The sequence below is a fragment of the Anabrus simplex genome, chromosome 4 (genome assembly GCF_040414725.1).
Source record: "Anabrus simplex isolate iqAnaSimp1 chromosome 4, ASM4041472v1, whole genome shotgun sequence".
In the NCBI taxonomy this organism is placed as follows: Eukaryota; Metazoa; Arthropoda; class Insecta; order Orthoptera; family Tettigoniidae; genus Anabrus; species Anabrus simplex.
The window spans coordinates 411949031-411964543 of NC_090268.1; positions in this window are offsets into that span (position 1 = coordinate 411949031).

Sequence of the window (15513 nt, forward strand, 5' to 3'; positions counted from 1 at the left end):
TTAGCCAATCAGATGGCTTCGCCGGCATTGCGAGGCTGTGTTGCCAAATCTGCACCGGCTTGAGAGCGCCAATAGAAGAAATAAACTTCTCCAGGGGAGGGACTTGAACAAGGACCTCCTTGCTGATAGGCTCGGCCGACAGCAAGCACGCTATGGTGGCAACAACTGAAACCCACGGTGAGTTACTTACTGTTTGATGATTATCTGTCGGTGTGGCTCTCAAGCCATATCAAGCCACTTACAGATTTGGCAACACCGCCGTGTAAAGGCAATTTGAATTAGACGTGCAGCGATGCTCTGGTGTTTTAATTAATCATTCTCCTGAATGTCATTGCAGTTGATTCGATGTAATCCAAACAGTTCTCTTGTGAGTAAACACCTCACAACTTGTGCAGTGTCCTGTTTACCGATGAATGTCGCATTGTATCTTCAATTATCCATCTGAAATCACGTGTCTGGAGAGCTCCTGACAATATGACTTGCTCCAAACACTGTGCTTTACGGGTGAGAGTAAATTTATATCCTGGGAAAGCAGTGCACGGGGTCATTGGACAACTCTCGTGATTGTTCAGGTTATACTGGAATTGTACGAACAAAATTTCATCTAGCTCTATGTCTGAATGATCAGCGAAGTGGTCCACAGTTCAGGGGATCCCGGATTCGATTCTAATCCGGATAGGGGAATTTAGCTCTGTATGGTTAACTCTCAGAGCTTGGAGACTAGGTGGTAATTTTCATCTTAATACAATTTTCTTCATAAGTATACAACATAGCACTATGCAATGCCGAATCCATCCCTGCACGTAGATTTGCGGTCGAGAAGGGCGTAAAGCAGGACCGAATTCTCGGCATTAAGCTAGGAAAGAGGCCAAGAAGAAACTTTGATCTAAGAAGATTGAAAAGAAGGAGATAAGCAGCTCGACTAATGGGGATGTTCTGAACTGTCATTCGGGAACTGATGTTATTAAAAGTATAAGCTTGAGTGGAGTTTTAAACGGAGGAAAGATGATAAAGATTGCATTTCAAAGGGACAAATTGGGACCAATATTCATTTATAAGAAGAGGTATTAGCGGAGTGAAGGACTTTAATCAGTGAAAATGTTTGATAAAATTCCAAAATCTTTGAAGAAAATTCTAGGTAAACAATTTATACCGGTATGGAATCTGTCATCTTGGTCACAGCCCTAAATGCGTATGAAGATTGATTGATTGATTGATTGATTGATTGATTGATTGATTGATTGATTGATTGATTGATTGATTGATTGATTGATTGATTGATTGATTGATTGATTGATTGATTGATTGATTGATTGATTGATTGATTGATTGATTGATTGATTGATTGATTGATTGATTGATTGATTGATTGATTGATTGATTGATTGATTGATTGATTGATTGATTGATTGATTGATTGATTGATTGATTGATTGATTGATTGATTGATTGATTGATTGATTGATTGATTGATTGATTGATTGATTGATTGATTGATTGATTGATTGATTGATTGATTGACAAGGGAGAATTGCCAGAATTTGGTAGATACCTTAATGAAGGATAACTCGGGTTTCCGTTTTGAAGATATTCTTAGTACTTTTCTTTGTAGATCAGGTATCACACGAAATAGAGTGGTGTGCATGTTACCCAGGTATGAACCCCATTTAACACCCTGAGTTAAACAGATGAAAGCTGTTCATGGTGTCTTCACTAGTCGCGTTAATGGGATGCCTCCGGGTTTGAAAAATCAGAGATACACGAAGCATGCTCATCTTACAAATTTCAGAGCGCTGACCTGGAAGAACTTGTGTTCGAACGTTCCGGAATGCATGAAAATTTGTAGAACCGTTCAAATATGGTCGCTGAAAATGGCTGTAGAGTTCTTCTCCGTGATCAAACGAGTAAACACGTGAGCTCATGTCACTATTGGAACAATTTGAATCTGAATCTTGTTGTCTTTAAGTATAATCCATTCAGATGAGGGATGTCGATTATCTCGGCAAATACTGTACACTATAGAGAATACGTGACACTTTGCGAGATATCGCAAGACATTCATTGCCACTGCACCTAGCGGGGCGATCTTCAAACTGAGTGCAGTGAATTATGCCGAAAGTGTCAGGTTCCAAGTCGTCTTTAATTAAAAAGTGGTTAAAGGAGTTTCCCCATTTCACATCTGATGTAAAATAATATTTTAGAACCTTTCTGAGAGTCTATTTTAGGCAGCTTATATAACATTTAAGAACCTAAAAACATGAGGTCTAGTAATCACTATTGCATGTTCTTGTGGTGGGTGAAGGTGCAGTGTATTACCTGAGTATGCAGAGAAATTTGTTGAACAAACATAAAAACCCAGTCTCCGAGCCAGAATAATTCATTAGACCCGATGAAAATCCCCGGTCCATCCGAGAATCGAATCCAGGACCTTCTGAACCGAAGGCCTCAGCGCTGAGCATTCAGCCAAGGATACATACAAAACGAAATCATTTTTGGGTTTCATTATTTTTATCAGTTTTAACATTCAACAAAGTTTAAGTAGTAATTATTTACTTTCATTTTTTTTATCAGTTTTAACATGTTACTTCTGTTGTTTTAGTCTTCCCGCCTGATGTTTAAGGTCGGGCCGCCAAGTGCGCCACTGTCGTCATGTCTCTTAGTTTAGTACGGACCGGGCGAGTTGGCCGTGCGCGTAGAGGCACGCGGCTGTGAGCTTGCATCCGGGAGATAGTAGGTTCGAATCCCACTATCGGCAGCCCTGAAGATGGTTTTCCGTGGTTTCCCATTTTCACACCAGGCAAATGCTGGGGCTGTACCTTAACTAAGGCCACGGCCGCTTCCTTCCCACTCCTAGCCCTTTCCTGTCCCATCGTCGCCTTAAGACCTATCTGTGTCGGTGCGACGTAAAAACAACTAGCAAAAAAAAAAAAAGTTTAGTACGGTCGGGTAGTCGGGTAGTTGATCGCGGTCCTTTCTTGGGTGTGTACTAAAAAAAAACAATCTCCTCTAGTCTGAAAATTGACTCAGAGATATTTAAATATGTTTACCGATGAGAGTTTTCTTCCATTTATATAGATACCCTCATCGTTATATAGTCTTCCTTCCCTCTTGAACTCCAAGGCTAGAATTTTGCTATCATTAATTATTATATAATTCTTGTTTGTCCATTCCATGAATTTATTGAAGGCTTCCTCACGCCTTCATTGGATAGATGAATAGAGACCGTACATTCCTAATCGTGCAGGTGTGGAATATCCTTGAAATAATACCGTAGCGAACTGAGTAATGGAGACAAGTTACATTCACTATCATCAGTGTGTTTCCATTGGCATTCCAGCAATCCATTATATTCCAATAATCTATTGCATTCCTGAATTATACCTCTATCGAATTTCATAGCCAGCTGCTTGCCATACTCATTGAATTATCGATTGGTATACTGGTGTACATAATTGATTACAATTACGGAATGCGACTTAATGTTGAAGCTTCCATCATAAATGTTTTGCTAGTTCTTGTCTTATCAACGTCTAATAGAGGCTACCAGTACTCTAAAATATAATTTATAATGACGGAAAACCCCACACATCATAAGGCTGAAATTAATATTTTTCTTGCGCTGTGTGTGTCAGCCGCTGAGTGGAAGGCTTCAGTTACAAGCTAAGCAGGTTGATACTGCGGTCAACTATACGGCAAGGATAATCTCTGGATGCCTAAAACCAACGCAAGTGCAGAAAATATACCCGATTGTTGGAATAGCCCCACCCAATATCCGAAGGGCCACTGCTGCAGACGCTGAGAACGACCATTGACATCCACTGCATGGTCACCAAGTTGTAAGGTCTCGCCTCAGATCCCGCAAGAGGTTCATTGCTGAGACTTTGCCTCTTGAGGGAACACGGGAGACAACTCGTCCTAACAGTTGTAGGAGCTCACTTCCCACTGGCATGGCACCAAAGGAATAACTAGCTTCTGGCGTCCCTGTATGGAGATCCTCCAACCGCTTAAATGTGGGTGTCCATCGATGCAAGACCAACCTGAAGAAACGGGGCATCATTCCAGCAAACGCAGACACCTCGTGAGAAAGTGGTGTTGAACAAGACCCGTGCAACCTACTTATCTGTCTCCTCCTGGACAACCCATGCATATCACAAGATGTTTTAGAGGAAACTACAAGGCCATCGTAGCTGCGGATTTTTGGAAATGCTGACCGGAAACAGAAACGAATGAATGATCGGGGACCTCGTTAAGTCTTGTTACGTTTGGAAGGGAACTTTGATGTCGTTTGAGCCCAGAATTCCCTCATTCTTAGTGTGCCTGCTTGCGTTCCTCCGTCCTAAATGACACCGTGTTTTCTTTTCGGTTGTTCGTCTCAGTTTAGCCAGTTCGGCACTACCTTTTTCGGAAAAGGCCTGTGTGAAAGCCGTCTTCTGGTTTGATCTGTAACACTTGAAGGTCTTCTTTGTTGTTTCTCATCCAAGACATCGTGGTTTTTGATTTTGAATCGAATAGGTGAAAGATCTGTTTGGTCAACATATTTCTGTACATTCGTTTGAGGTGACCGTCAAATTGTGCTCATCTGTAAATTATCTATTTTGTTATAGACTTCCTTGTTGGATGGCTTTTGGTGCATGCCATTCTTGTAATTGTATCGCATGATTTCTCTAATGATTCTGGGTTCCTTTACCTCCGATTCTTCGAGGAGTCCTTTATTGGCTAGGGTTTCGGCTGCATACAAGACTCTTGGTTATATCTTACCACGTCACACTGTTTCGTATTATTATTATTATTATTATTATTAATATTATTATTATTATTATTATTATTATTTCTTATCGTCAAATGAACTCACTATGGACTGTAAAAATTAAAGAAGGTGATTTGCATCTTTCATTGTTGGTGCTCCTTCTGCGTTCTTGAGGGCTTTTATTTATGTTCTTTCATTTTGTGACTTTGTTGTTGTCTGTCTTCAGCTGATCCACTTTATCACAATATTTCCTCAAACTAGATTTGTAGGGTTTCATGTGTCATTTTCTCGGTAGCTTCCCTGTTATATATATTAGTGTTTCAGGGATGTTGAATAGTTCAACAGCTCCTTTCACCTCTGTGTACTAAATTGCTGATGTGTTCTTTTTTCAAGAGTAGGCTCTGGGCATATGATTGTAAGTCTTGTTTCTTTCATCCTTTCTTGGTGCATACATAACTCTTGGTTATATCTTACCACGTCACACTATGTACTATCTGCGCACTTTTTAGCGATAGATTTGTGTACGGGTTTGAGGAGTAAGGAGGGAGCATTTCCGGTTCCGTTAGTACTGCCAACTGAATGGAAATTAAATCTGAATTGAATCGATAATATGATCGATCGATATGAATTTTCTAAACCTTTGTTATCTTAAGCCAACAAATGTGTCACACGCACATTATATAACATTATATAACATTTCTCGATGCAAATCTTATTCCTAGAGTGAATATAGTTTGGCTTTGCTGTGTAAAAAAACAACAGTACTAGTACGTAAAGTGTACGCCAGACGTCGCACAGCGATGCATAAGCGATTCATAGTTTGTGTTTCAAAGATTGCCAGTACGAATCTCGAAGATTGCTGAGGTCGACCGCTTCAGCACTAGGGTGTAAATCTATCGCTAAAAAGTGCGCAGATAATAAGTTGTGGTGTCCTTCCATAATGCTGTCAATTAAAGGTACTTGTTTGAACTATAGTTCCTTTGCTAGATGTGTGGTATCATCCTTATAATTAATGGGCCTATATCTTTCTCGGTATGGTTCCTTCCTTGACATATAGTTTCCTTAACATTTCTACTTCGTATATATCGTAGGTTTTATGATGGGAAACGAATTTCCGGTTTAACTATGGTATAGAGACCCTGTTTTACATTGACTGGGGTGAATTTCTTTTGGCAAATTATTCTGTGTGGATCACAGGCTACGGAATATACATTTCTTGGCCGTTTCCTCTAATTTTTTCGAGATCCTGACTAATCCACTTTCTACAAGTTAATTTCAAATTTATAACTCCTTTAGGTCTTGTTAATGGGTAAATAGCATTGTTGTGATGATATGTCCTTAAATGTAACTTGCAAGCTTTTCAGTCTGTATAACACTGAAGTTCAAAATAATAATAATAATAATAATAATAATAATAATAATAATAATAATAATAGAAGCGTTCGTGGCTCAGTCGGCAGTGCGTCGGACTTTCACCGCTGCGTTCCGCGGTTCAAATCCCGTTCACTCCATGTGAGATTCATGCTGGACAAAGCAGAGGCGGGACAGGTATTTTTTTCAGGTACTCCGGTTTTCCCTACCGTTTTTCATTCCAGCATCACTCTCCAATATAATTTCTTTTCATCTGTCAGTCATTAATTATCGCCCCTTAGGAGTGCGACAGCCTTCGGCAGCCGGCACAATTCCTATCCTCGCCGCTAGACGGGGCCTTCATTCATTCCATCCCTGACCTTGTCACTGACTGGAATACAGGTTGTAGTTTTACATTTAATAATAATAATAATAATAATAATAATAATAATAATAATAATAATAATAATAATAATAATAATAATAATAATCCCCAAACACCATGTCGAGCTTCTTTTGGGTGACTTCAATGCCCAACTAGGTCGTGAACAGACGTACAAGAAAGTTATAAGGAAATTACCCTGCTCACAAAAGAACCAATCCCAACGGCAAAAGACTGGTGTCCATTTGCGAAAATCACAACCTGCAGGTCATGTCGACCCACTTTCGCCATCTACTCAGAAAGCAAATGACTTGGCGTTCTCCCGTCCAAGCTCTCGGAGAGTTCCAAATTGATCACGTTGCAATCTACAGGAGAAACAGCCCTGAGATTATGAATGTCAAGGTAAAGAAAGGCATCAATGTGGCCTCAGATCATTATATGTCTCTTACCAAATTCAAACCAATTCCCGCAAACAAAAGGAAGACAACCAAACAGATCACAGGCTTCGACAATGATAAACTTGGGCAAAGGGTCGAGGTGTTCCAGGAGAAGGTTAGACCAAATGACTGTGACTTTAACAACGCCAAAAGTCTCCTTGTTGAGGCCGCCAAAGACGTTGCAGAAATCAAGAGAAGCAAAAAGCATGCCTGGTGGAATAGTACCTGCGAATCAGTCCTCCAAGAAAGACTCAATGCGTGGAAACAGTACTACTCTACGAAATCAGAAAATGATTGGGTAACCTACAAAACCCAACGTGCCCAAGCAGCTAGGGTGTTCAGAACTGAGAAACGTAAATACGAAAAATCTATCATTGAAAAGATAGAACAAAACTTTAGGAAGAATGAAAGCAGAGAGTACTACAGAGCCTTCAAACGCAAACTCACTGGCTATAAACCACCATCTCTATGCTTTGAGCGAAAGGACGGCACACTGGCGACGTCAAATGAAGAAAATTGCAGCATTCTGGCAGATTACTTCAAGAATTTACTTAATTGCTCTAAACCGCAAAGCGCCATTGAGACCAAGGAACCCTTACTAAGGTACCCAGATTCCAGACCACCCGACAGAGATGAAATCAAGCGCCACATTGCCCGTCTCAAAAATAACAAAGCGCCGGGGGAAGACTCAGTAGTAGCAGAAATATGGAAATATGCCCCAGAGGAATCACTTGATATCTTGCAAAAGCAAATAGAAGAAATTTGGAACAAGGAGACCCTACCCGAAGATTGTAAAATAGCTTTGATCCATCCATTACACAAAAAAGGCAGCATGAAGAACATCAACAACTACAGAGGAATATCTTTGCTACCCGTGACTTACAAAATTCTATCACTTGCCATCCTGGAGCGTTTGGAAGCACAAGTCGAACATCAAATAGGTGAATACCAAGGAGGGTTAAGAAAAGGTCGCTCATCAGCTGAACAGATCCAAAATCTCAAAACGATCATCAGATATTGTACACTAAGGTCCAAGCAGTATGTGTCTGTCTTTGTGGACTTTAAGAAAGCGTACGACTCCATTGACCGGGAAGTCCTGCTAATCATCTTAAATGAATTTGGAGTTGATTTGAAACTGCTGGCATTAATTAGAACCACCCTGACCGATACAAAATCCAAGGTGAAGTTCCACGGATGTCTCTCGCATTCCTTTGACATCAAAACAGGATTCCGACAAGGTGATGGGCTATCCCCGATACTCTTCAACTGTGTTCTTGAAAAGATCATCAGAACCTGGCGGGTGAGATTACAGGAAACCAACTACAGTCCATTGAGAATAGGAACAAAATCCAAGGGGATCGCAACAGACTGCTTATCATTTGCCGATGATATTGCTGTTCTCTCAAACAATATAGAAACCGCTAGAGCTCAAGTTGAAATTTTAAAGGAAATTGCCGAACAAACTGGTTTGCAGATATCGTTTGAGAAAACAGAAGTAATGACTAACATCAAAGAGGCTCCACCAAAACTCCATACAAAATACGAGGACATCACCCGAGTAGACAAATTCAAATACCTGGGTGAGATCATCATGAAAAACGGACTGGACAAAGAAGCACTTCAGGAGCGAGTACGCAAACTGGAAATAGCCTACCAAACATCCCGCACAATCTACAACAAAAATGCCTTTCCCAAAACACCAAGATACGTCACTATGAAACAGTTCTGAAGCCAGTAGTTCTATATGCAGCCGAAACCCTGTCTCTAAATGCCAACAAAGGACTCCTTGAAGAACTGGAGAAAAGAGAACGCAAAATTGTGAGAGGAATCTTGGGATCAAAGTACAGAAATGAAATCCATCAAAAGAGATCCAACAAGGAAGTCTACAGCAAAATAGAGAAAATTACCGACACAATCAGAAAAAGACGGGCCGATTTTACGGTCATCTGAAAAGAATGGATGGAAGAAAGTTAACTAAAGAAATCTTTCCCTTTTTGATTCAAACCCCAAAACTACAATTCCCTGGTTTAGAAATACCAAAGAAGACCTGCAAATGCTACATATCTCAGCTGAAGACGCCCTTAACAGAGATCTCTTCCGCAAGAAAATATTGACGAACAGGCTAAACCGAGACGAGCAACCGAAGAGAAGACACGGTGCCCCTTGGACAGAGGAGCGTAAGCAGGCCCACTCACAAAGAATGAGGGAAATTTGGGCTCTAAAGAAGGCCAAGTTCAGTGTCAAATGCAACCAGACTTAACGTGGTCCTTGATGGCCCCAGCGAATTATATATAATAATAATAATAATAATAATAATAATAATAATAATAATAATAATAATAATAATAATAATAATAATAATAATAATAATAACGTTATTGGCTTTACGTCCAACTCGCCATACTTTAACGGCTTTCTGAAACGCCAAGGTGCCGGAACTTAGTCCCGCAGGAGTTTTATACGTGCCAGTAAATCTACCGACACGAGGCTTACGTATTTGAGCACCTCATAATACCACCAGCTCAATATAAAAATTGCATTACAACATATCCGTAAAGAACACTCAATTGGACAAAGATTAAACATAAACACTATTAAATCCTTTACCGGGCGAGTTGGCCGTGTGGTTAGGGCCGCGCAGCTGTGAGCTTGCATCCGGGAGGTAGTGGGTGCGAACCCCACTGTCGACAGCCCTGAAGATGGTTTTCCGTGTTTACCCATTTTCACACCAGGAAAATGCTGGAGCTATACCTTACTGAAACCACGGCCGCTTCCTTCTCATTCCTAGGCCTTTCCTATCCCATCATCGCCATAAGACCTATCTGTGTCGGTGCGACGAAAAGCAAATAGCAAAAAAAAATGTATTAGACCTTCTTTAATTGCATGTTTTTTCGACAGACTGGAAAGTTTTAAGTTACATTTGAATGAGTCCACACTGGAAAGAATTTAATTCAAGGTCCTTACTGGTAGGGTTCTTCCATAGTTTTGAGCTATTGTTTCAAATATCTATATAAATAAATTTGTAGGGGGTCCGCTGTCTGTAATTTCATTTGCTTTGCCAATTTTTCAGATATTTATCCGTTTTAGGTCAACTCAAGGCCGAATCGGTGGTTTTTATTTTTCGTGTCTGTCCGTTTGTCTGTTTGTATGTTCCACCATCACGGCGAAACTGCTGGATAGATCTCGAACAAATGTCATATAAACTCGGGGAAGGTTTTTATATGCATATTATTTTAAAATATATGAATAGACGGGGAGTTTATAGGGAAACCAGAAAATATTTTTTCTCCGTTTTCTCTTATACTATTGATTTTATGTAAACTCCGTGAACTGTATGTGAAACGTCTCTTCATTATAAACAACTTTTGTTATGCTCATAATTTACCTTCCTCTTCAAATGACAGAGAAAATTACTATTTTCTGCGGGTATCATGCTCTGCATTGAGTGACCGACAGAACGACAACGATCCTACAGGTTACCATGGAAACGTCTCTGACTGCTCTCCAGTAGGGAAGTAATGTATTGCCATTTTCCTCATAATTCCTGTAAATGCATGGTTGTTCCTTGGGTAGAAAGCAAGAGAGAAGTCAATCGGTCATTCTTCGGGATATTGACGGACTATCGTTGGCGGTTATAACCGTCCTGGAATAGCTTAAGTAATAACAGCATTAGTCACCTTCTTATCTGTTTACCTAATAATGCCTGCACCTAAATTTCTCCTCTGTTCCCGCTCTCTTATATCCATAACTCATACCAGAATAATTTACTGAGGACCAAGCTCGATAGCTGCAGTCGCTTAAGTGTGGTCAGTATCCAGTATTCGGGAGATAGTGGGCTCGAACCCCACTGTCAGCAGCCCTGAAAATTGTTTTCCATGGTTTCCTATTTTCACACCAGGCAAATGCCGGGGCTGTACCTTAATTAAGGCCACGGCCGCTTCCTTCCTACTCCCAGCCCTTTCCTGTCCCATCGTCGCCATAAGACTTATCTGTGTCGGTGCGACGTAAAGCAACTAGCAAAAAACGAAATTTGAGGGGCGTTTGATTTTTCAATACATTCAGTTGGTATTTACATATTTGTCCCCATCCGTCTGTCCTCAGTTATAATCCTATTTTCTATTAATTTCAACTTTCTCAACGGTATTACTTTCTTCCTAAATTACTTTGTACTTACGCGAGTGCTAATCCCGAAACCTGGACACTCTTTTCTTCGAGGAAATTTTTCAAGTTGTGCAAATGTATAACTTTTGCCCCTGAAAAATATCGGAATATGGATGCAATTTTAACGACGGTGCAGACCTTCGTTTCGGAATAATTTGCGGCTAAACGGCAAGTCGTATCACCAAACAGAAAGCACAATCGCGTTTCAATTTTCAGAGATCTACAACTTTGGGCCTATGGCTTTTTGTCGTATCTCCATCCCTTATACGTTAAATAAAACTGCACTTCTCGAGTTCAAGTTAATTTTGTACTTTTTACACGTATATGTTATCGTTTGGAACACTTTTTGGAAAGATGAAATCATGACATTGGGCACGCACATTCGCATGACCAGTGGCCAGATGTTCGCCAAATGTTACGATTCCAGTGTCACATGAGTGTCAAAAAATAAAGTAGTATTTGAAAACTGTACCAAATTTCACCCCATTCAATGAATAACTGAATCTAACCCATAAATATGGTATATACGAGAAAATGTCATAGGACCAACCATGTAGAACACTGAATGAGGCGTCTGATGGTGAAGTTCGTTTGTAGATGCAATTTAATATAATCTTAGTCACTGTCTTTACAGTAATTTGCGGAGAAATACGTATACAATGTAGAATGCCGTAGCGAAGCACGGGTACAGTTTCTACTTATCAATATTATTGTGTTATTATTTTTATGATCATTGATTTAGTCTAGAATACCGTAGCTATTCATGTTATGTATTTAACAAATATATGTGAAGAATCGAAGGTTCATCTTCAATGCTCACTAGAAGGGTTGGACCTCCTAAGATGGTTATATCAAATCCACAGCAGTCTCGTAAAGACCACCTTACTCCACATAGGCTGAACACGTCAAGAAAGATCGAGCCCAAATGGAAGTCCAACGAACTAAAGTGCACTGTTTGCATCTACAGTATAAAGAAACTTTGAAGATCTACAACTTTCCTAGAATGTCGAAATCTATTCACAACCGCGTCCTGGAAGCGAATGGAAACAAGAAAGGAGAAAAATTAATGTAGTTAGAATTAAAGTATAGAGGGATTGAAGAGCATCACAAGAGCGTTGAAACCAATTGGTGCGCAGATGAACTAAACGACGTGAAAAATATACGACAGTAGATTGTTGAATGACAAACGTAATTAATGCTTTATGGACGGTTACTGTAGAAGAGTTAAAAGCTCTATACAATATTGTTTGCCGTTCACTATAATCAGGTTTACATTTTTCAGCTTGCGTCTTCCATAAATGGAGAATTCATTTAGTGAGTTTCCAGAAGATAATGAATATCTAGTTTCCACATTACAGTTGCGTGTTAAACACATCGATGACTTTCAACACAGTGCATCTACAGCTACATTTGTGTAAATTGAAACGAATGAACTATTGCGTCAATGATTTGCACATTATATGAAGTCATTTATACCTGAAACAGAATGGGAGAGTTAAGCTTATATATACACAGCATTAGGCACATAATGGGCGAATGCGTGTAAGAACACTTATTTTCTACGAAATGGGATTCGGAATGGAATTCCCTCATTTTCGCTGTAAGCTGAAGAGTTGTAGTAGCTGTTAGTGGTGGTGATTGTTGTGGCGGTGGTGGTGGTGAATACCGTTATAAGTGGTAGTACAACTGGGCAACCACATTCTCTTAACGCTAACAAGAAGGGAAATGAAAGAGTTCCCACACTTGTGGAGTATGTGAAAACTACAGTCGCCCTAGGCATCGACAACCTAATACCGTCGAGATCGGAAATGATTAAAAGTTGACCAAGGGAGGTCGGACAAGGAAGATGAAAGTTAGGAACCCGACACTAGGAAGTGGATGCAATGCCGTACTCATGAAGAGGAACCGTGGTCGCCAAACCTTGCGCGAAATTCACGAGCCGCTAGTCCCCCTTCAATTCACATTTAATGACAGACAGTGGATACTGTCGTTGTAGTATACCGTCCCAATCTACCAGGGATTGCTTTTTTATTAGTTTTTCAGCCAACATACTCTATTTACTTTAACCCGACCGTATATTTAAAGAAAATATTATTATTATTATTATTATTATTATTATTATTATTATTATTATTATTATTATTATTCAAATTGCCTGATATGTAGTCAGAAAGAATGCTTTTTTTAAAGCACTATTTCATGAAAATTACCTTCCAGATTTTCAATATCTTTTGCAACAATTGATACATTAAACATAAACGTGAATGAAATACTCCTGGCAATATACGCGTTCTGTCAAACACCGAAAGCTCTTAACATGTACGCTTTGTCGACTGACATAAGGCTACGTTAAAAGCATTTTCGAGTGAACGTGCGCTGTGCAACTGCTGCTTGAACATGAACGAGACAGAGCTTTTCAGTCCCATTCAAACAAAGGCATTCGGGAGATAGTAGGTTCAAACCCCACTGTCGGCAGCCCTGAACATGGTTTTCCGTGGTTTCACATTTTCACACCAGGCAAATGCTGGGACTGTATCTTAGTTAAGGCCACGGCCGCTTCCTTCCCACTCCCAGCCCTTCTCTGTCCCATCGTCGCCATAAGACCTATCTGTGTCATCGCGACGTAAAGCAACTAGCAAAAAAAAAAAAAAAAAAAAAAAAAAACTGCTATGTAGATGTTCTTTACTTTTTTCGTTTGGAATAAGATGGCCTTTGGGAGATTCTAAATTGGCGATGCTTTCTTCTTCTGGTGTCTTCTGCTTGTCGGTTAATTAATAGTACACTATGCAACAGCCAACGGCCGTAGCCGTGTTGAAACACCGGATCCCGTGAGATCTCCGAAGTTAAGCACATTGGGCGTGGTCAGGAGTTGGACGGGTTGCCAAGCGCTGTTGGTTGGGGGGAGGGTAAGGGAATGGAGGAGCGGAAAGGAACTGGCCACCCTATCGCACGTAACTCCGGCTCAGGAACACCTCTGCGGAGGTTCGGACATGTGTTCGGGCAGAATAACCCTTACCTTACCTACGATACAAGCCTATAATGGCAATAATTAAGATATGAGTATGTTTATAAAACGAGTGAAGCGAGTTTTATAATTTCCATACGAGTTTCTTAATTACCATTATAAGCGAGTTGCATACGACTGTTTATGGTCGACGTGAATTAGAACTCTTTTTTTTTTAATTCATAAAGTTCCGTCGAGATGTCGCTTGACAGTTGAGTTTACTGAACAGAACGCAGAGCGCATGCGCTGGGTTATTGATTTTCCGTGAGTGGATCAGAGACCTTGACAATGTCATATGTTTTCAAATCTTTGATGGCAGGTTATCATAACGTAGCTTTATTTCAAATACAAATTGTTTATTGTACGGTTACTAAAGATAATTTCTGGGAATGTGCCGTGTGGTTGTGGAATATTGGAAGTAGAAGGTGCATTGATGTTATTATGTGTGTCCGACGTGTTTGGTTTTGGAAACAAGTGCCTAGCTAGTGCGTTGAGCGCAGGTGCGATGGTATCCTTACCTCACTGGTCAAACAGTTGTATCATAATGAAAATCTGAACTCTGATTCATGGAGAACCTGTATCATTATTAAACTTGCACTATAATCAGCGTCGTTAAGATTCAGCTTTCTGGCATATAATATTTATATTTCTACGTCGTCGAGCATAAATTACTAATCCATTCTGCATATCAAAGTATCCATTCACAACTGCTGCACGATGTGGACGAGCGTCACCGTCTTGTACAGTAAACGTTCTTATTCTTTAATCTTCCTTAAGAAGTAGGTGTAGATAAGGAATAAGAAGAAGAGTAAGAGAGGAGGAGGAAGGAAATTTTGGGATCCCCCTGTATAGCATTCCCTTCTTGTTCTTCAGTCATCCTTAAGGAGAAAATAAGAAGTTTATGAAGGCGCAGAAGGAAAGTAGAAGAGAAGAGGAGGAGGAAGGAGACTTAGAGACCATACTCTATGTTTTCTCTTATTCTTTTCCAATCTTTCCTGAGAAGATGTTAACGAATAATAATCATAAGAAGGAGGAGAAGAAGAAGAAGAAGAGATAACAAGGAGGAAGCAGAATTTTAAGACACTCCTATATATGTTTCTCTTCTTGTTCTCCGACCTTCCTCAAGTACAAGAAGAAGATGAAGAGGTTAACGAATAAGACAAGGAGGAAGGAATACTTTTGGACCCTCCTCTATATTATCTCCTCTTGTTCTTCAGTCTTCATTAAGAAGGAGGTAACGAAGAACAAGAGAAAAAGGCAAGGTGGAAGCAGATTTTGAAGACCCTCCAGTATATTTTCTCTTCTTCTCCAATCTTCCTAATAAGTAAGATGATGTTAAAGATAAAGTAGAAGCAGTAGAAGAAGAAAAAGAAGAGAAAACGGAAAGGAGGAAGGAATTTCAAGACTCTCCTGTTTATTTTCTCTTCTTGTT